Raw genomic sequence first — 6,000 nt, 5'->3', positions numbered from 1 at the left:
AGAATAGGAGGGGTAACATTAGTACCAAAAGAACTAGCTAGATATAGAATAGACTTTGTGGAAGTACAGGCGGTTAGGTTAGATGAGAATGGCATATTACCAATAGGAGATTACTTGTTATATTATGGGAAAGGAAACAATAATCACTATTTATTTTTGTTAATGGAGAATGAATATGAAGTACTGTACTAATAATGTAGGCGTAAGCAGTGCTATAAAATGATAGATCCAGGCTAGCAGTCAGTCATTTAGGAACGACCATATTTCTGACAGGTTAGTAGCAAAACATTTACCCAGTTGCTGCCAGAAGAAATATGAGATGTCTACAGAGGAACAAGCCATTTTTCATTGAGGATTTTGGGGAAATGGAATAAAAAACCAACAGGATGCATTTCTTATGGAATATTTGGAGAGGAGGACCATTAAGCAACGTCAGACAACTGTAAAACCACAGCACCGAGAATGTTCTTGGGTATACAGTAACATGACTGAGAACAATTTTTATGCACGTCCTTTATTCTGTCATTGTTTAAAATATCTAAGAAACGAGTGATAACTGTACAAAATATAGTGAAACTAGGTGATACTGTAATGACAGATATGAGAGGCGAACACTCCAATAGGCCTCACAAGATTCTAGATGTTGTTTATGTTAGGTTATTAGATCACTTAAAGTGGTATATTCTAGAGGTACTTTCAGTTAAAATGATAAAGTGAAATAAGTGGGATTAATTATTTTTGTGATAAATATTTTAGTAAACGAACATATTACAGGCTATATGTATTTTTTGTAGAACATACAGTACATTGTAATTATCTTCATTATTTTGGTGTAGACCTATATCTAGCCTTTCCTATAGAAATATTAGGAATATAGAAAAATTAACAGTATTACAGTATTTTCAATCCTCTTCTATGGAAGAAGGGCGTAATTAAAAAGGTTGAATGGTTCGTTCTCGTACAATATTTAAACATTAATAATGTAACTCATTGTAATTACAGGAGAACGTATTAACCTACAATATATATTAATAGTGGCATAATCCCGCAAGAGATGCAGGGTACAGATAGTTTTTGTTGCTTATCTTAAAACTATGTTTTCTGAGTTACACCCTTCTTCCAGCTAACCCCTCAATTATACCTTTTGTGTGTCGATGTTCCCCAAAAATACTGTACTCTTACCTTTGTATAACATCACATGTTGATTAAAGCACTGAACAGCTGTTTTGCAGTACGACGATCGAGTGTTGGCTGGAAACGTTTCGGACGACCTCTTCAAATAACCTATGTGGAAAGTGATCAATAAGCCATTCCCGAATTCTATCAACGTCCTTCGTAACCACATACGACTGCCTCAAACTCATGCTTCACCGTCAGCATGTGGCGTACTTTTCTGTATTTTGATCGCAATAGGTAATGAAGCAGGGATAGCAGACTGTAGAACAGCTGATAGGCGAAGACACTGGACTTTTCTTGGAAATTGCCTTCCAATATTTATTCGTAAATCAGTTTAATATCTCGTTAGGAGGAATTGTTAGTAGACTATAAATTGTTTTTTTTATTGGGTTATTTTACGACGCTGTATCAACATCTAGGTTTTTTAGCGTCTGAATGATATGAAGGTGATAATGCCCGTGAAATGAGTCCGGGGTCCAGCACCGAAAGTTACCCAGCATTTGCTCGTATTGGATTGAGGGAAAACCCCGGGAAAAACCTCAACCAGATAACTTGCCCCGACCGGGATTCGAACCCGGGCCACCTTGTTTCGCAGCCAGACGCGCTGACCGTTACTCCACAGGTGTGGACAAAATTGGTTTGATACCATTGCTCTTTATACATAGGCGTAGTAGTACTGATAATTTGTTTGTACACAATCTATTTAACTTAATTTATAACAGTACATAATATTTAGGACAGACCATTCACAATAACTTCAGATGAATAGGATGTAATTTCAATAAGATGTAAAATATTTTAAATATCTGACTTCTATATTGCACAAGAAATTGATTCGTCTGATTTTGAAATCGGAAAACTAATTAGTTAAGCAAGGGGGATTAATAAGAAAGACAGTAAATGTAAAACTGAATTCATATTCTTATTAAAGAAAAACCTATTTTCTACTACAGAGGTTCTTAAATTTATTACAATTAAACATTCATAACTTAGGTTACATAACCTGCAACAATTACGCTGATTAAGATATTTTCTGTTTCACTGTTATGTATTATTAGCCCTTAATTTCCAACATAAATAAAAATGTTGTTTAATGTTTCATCTGATCATTTGTTTATCCACACGACCACACAGATTTTTCGTCCCAATATGAGTAAATTTTTCTGACATTTTGTATATTCGATTTCAAAAGTATATCATTTTACCTTTTAGGGTGTGTTTCCAAATTATATGTAACACGCTTTGTCAAATCTGGCAACCTTTTCATAAGGGAAGCTAAATTTATTTATTTATTATATGTATATACTGTTATTGCAAGTTATCTTGAACCTTACATCCCGTAAGTCTCTCTTTCGAACTGCTCACTTTACTGTAAAAGAACTTGGTTCAATACAGAAATCATCTCACAGCACCCCGGTTTTGAGAGGAGAACATGGTTTCGTAGCAAGTCTTAATTAACCTGTAATGAGTAAGTATTTAAATATAATCGTGTGTACACTCCTACTCTCTCATCCAGGCTGGGGACCGGCAATGGCGGAATTACTACAGCTATTTCTATACATTACATAGGCCTACAGGACTTACCTACAGCTGATATGTACATATTTTTATAACAATATTTTATAGGCTTATTGTTCGAATTTACATTAATTTACAATTATATACAATCCATATCCCTATCATTGCTGCCATCATCATCATCATCATCATCGTCGTCGTCTTCATGGCTTAGTCCAAAATTAATTATTATTTCGTCAATGGTATAATCTATTCGGAATTATCTTCTTAATCGTAGGTACTACTTTCTGAACAAGATAGAATTCTTCGATTGTGTCCCGAATGACATGTTGATCGAAGTCGTCCACTTCAACCTTACAAAAATCCTAATTCTGGAATGAAATAATATGTTTCGTAGAACTATAACAAAACAATAACTTACTACAGTAATTCATTATGTCTCTCACAGTACACACACTATTGTAGATAACTATTATAGCAATAATTTCTAAACATTACGTATCTATTCTTTCCCGGAGTAATGTGAGGTTCATTCGGTTGTAATTCAATATTATTCTTAATTCTCTTCACGGAACTAATACTTTTGCCAGAGTATTTAGCTGCTCTCTCATATTCCTTATCAAGAGGTTTCAGCAATATTTGCTTAATTTTTCCTCCTCGCAACACTTAATTATACTTGCGATAATTTCTCTTTCTCCGCTGTGGATAACAGAGTTACTTTTTCTCCGCGGTGGTGGTGTGATTTCACCATAATTACTATTCTGGTTGCTGCTACATGTTAACATTACTGGTACGCAGGGGCGTATTTTGCGGACTACCGGGGCTACCGGCGGTAGCCCAAGGAAATTACAAAAGAAAAAGTTTATAATATAACATAATGTAATAATTTTGTGTTATTAGTTTTACCACAGTAATTAAAATTAAAGTAATTGTTAGATTTATATGCGCTCTCTGCTCTCGAAAAGAAACAAGTTGTCAAGGCGGCATCGCTGGAGAAACCGCTTGCTACGTGAGGTAGCCTGTGACCGTTTCGCTCACGCTGTCCTGTCGCACAACTGCCCGTCCCCCCCCCCCACCGCTCCCTACCGTTACCATCGTGCAGTGTAGGCCGGGCGAGTTGCCGCTCTCGTGATCGGTTTCTTCGCAGGCGCGAAGCAGCAATACGCTTAATACGCTAGCAATTGAATGTGGTTATGTTCTTGCAGTGCATTATTTTAAATCTGTGATTTGTTTGAGTGTCTAAGAGTTATATTAATTGTGAATTATTAAGTTTTTAATTTCCCAATTAAGTGATATTGTGAAAAATATGGCAGAACAAGTTTCTGGAGAGGTTTGTGTTGAAAATGACTGTGCAATAGAAGGTTTATTAAAAGTGGCTTTTAACCGTCGTACATAACAACGAGAAAGTTGAAATAGTGAAAATGGAAAGACCAACTCCTGAGTTAAATTTGTCCATGGACGTAAAAGAAAAACAGCGAGAGTACACACGCCATTTCACTTCAACATCATATAGTAAGTGGAATTGGTTGTGTGGTACTTCTAAACTGTCTAAACTATTTTGCTGGCTATGTTTGTTATTTAGCCGCGAAACTAATGTGTGGTCAAAAGAGGGGTTTTCTAATATGAACTCCATTCGAACGGCAGTCCTAGAATACGACAAATCAAAAGCTCATATTTGTAGTAGCATGAACTTTGCAAACTTTGGGAAGACAAGAATTAATTTACAGCTAGATAAGCAAAAAGCTCTACACATCAACCAACACAATGATCTTGTGAAAAAAAAAAAATCGGGAGATTTTACTGCATCTTATTAACGCAGTCTGCTTTCTAGGAAAACAAGAATTGGCTTTTCGGGGTCATAACGAGAGTGTGGAATCAGACAATATAGGAAATTATATTGAATATTTAAGTTCTTTAAGTGAATTTGACCATTTACTGGCCAATCATCTTGAGAGTTCAACAGTATTTCGTGGTACTTCCCCCGCAATTCAGAATGACTTAATATTTGCTATAAGTGGGGTTATGATAATGAACATAAAACCTTTTGTGGCCATTGTTGTTGATGAAACAAGTTACTGCTCTAATCAGAGTATATTGTCCACTGTTTTAAGATACGTCGACAGTACTGCCAATGTTCAAGAACGGTTTATAGGATTCACAAATGTCAGTTCGGGCAAAACTGCTGCTGCTTGGTTTCAGCATGTGGAAGGTGTTATAGCAGAATACAATGTCGGCAATAAGTTAATTGCACAGACATACGATGGTGCTTCAGTTATGGCGGGAAATATTAATGGCTTAGAAACAAAAGTTCAAGAAAAGTATCCTCAAGCGCTATTTGTCCATTGTTACAGCCATGTTCTCAATTTAGTTTTGCAACAAACTACTTCAACCATTCCAGAATGCCGCATTTTTTCAAAACACTGTCGAGTTTAGCTGCATTTTTCTCATCATCTCCTAAAAGATCAGAAAACTCAAGGAATTTATGAACAAGAGACTCCCAAAAGTAGCACCAACTAGATTGAATTTTACATCTCGGCTTGTAAATACAGTAAAGGAATACAGAGAAAAACGGACTGCTTTCTTTAAAAATATCATTTGTAATGACTCTGAAGAAAACTGGGATGATGCTGTAAATGTGCAGGCTCAAGGATATTTGAATTTTTTCACACAGTTTCAGAATATATTTCTTCTTGAAGTCTATGCTAGAGTGTTCGCACATACAGATGTGCTCCACAATATTCTTCAGACAAAAAGTCTAGACATAGCATACTACTTGCAAGAAGTATCAAAGTTAAAAAAAAAAAATACTATATCCGAGTTCAGACGTAGTGGGTTTCCGTCCATATGGAGTAATATGGAAAATGAAAATTCTTCAGCCAATACAATGGAACCACCATTAAAGCGAAGAAAAGGAGATGATGAATTGAAATACAGGCAGCTGTATTACAGCATACTAGATCGTATGCACATGGAAATTACTGACAGATTTTCTGATTATGGAAAGCTTCAGTTCACACATCTTCTAGATTCTCAAAAATTTTCTGCTTATAGAAAAAACTTCCCGAATGAGGCACTAAACAAATTATTTCAGTCCTATAACAGTCACTTTGATCAAATACGTTTGAAAAACGAATTAAGTGTAATATATTCAGCAGAAGTCATTGATTTTTCGAACAAACCTATCCATGAAATATTATCTGCCATATATGAAAACCAGCTGAACCAAGTTATTCCTGAAGTCCTTAAATTGGCAACATTAATTGTGACAATACCAGCTACGTCAGTATAGGTAGAAAGAACATTTTC

The sequence above is a fragment of the Periplaneta americana genome, chromosome 14, assembly GCF_040183065.1.
Source record: "Periplaneta americana isolate PAMFEO1 chromosome 14, P.americana_PAMFEO1_priV1, whole genome shotgun sequence".
Taxonomy (NCBI): domain Eukaryota; kingdom Metazoa; phylum Arthropoda; class Insecta; order Blattodea; family Blattidae; genus Periplaneta; species Periplaneta americana.
The sequence above is the reverse complement of the archived record's forward strand: the minus strand, read 5'-3'. Positions refer to the sequence as shown.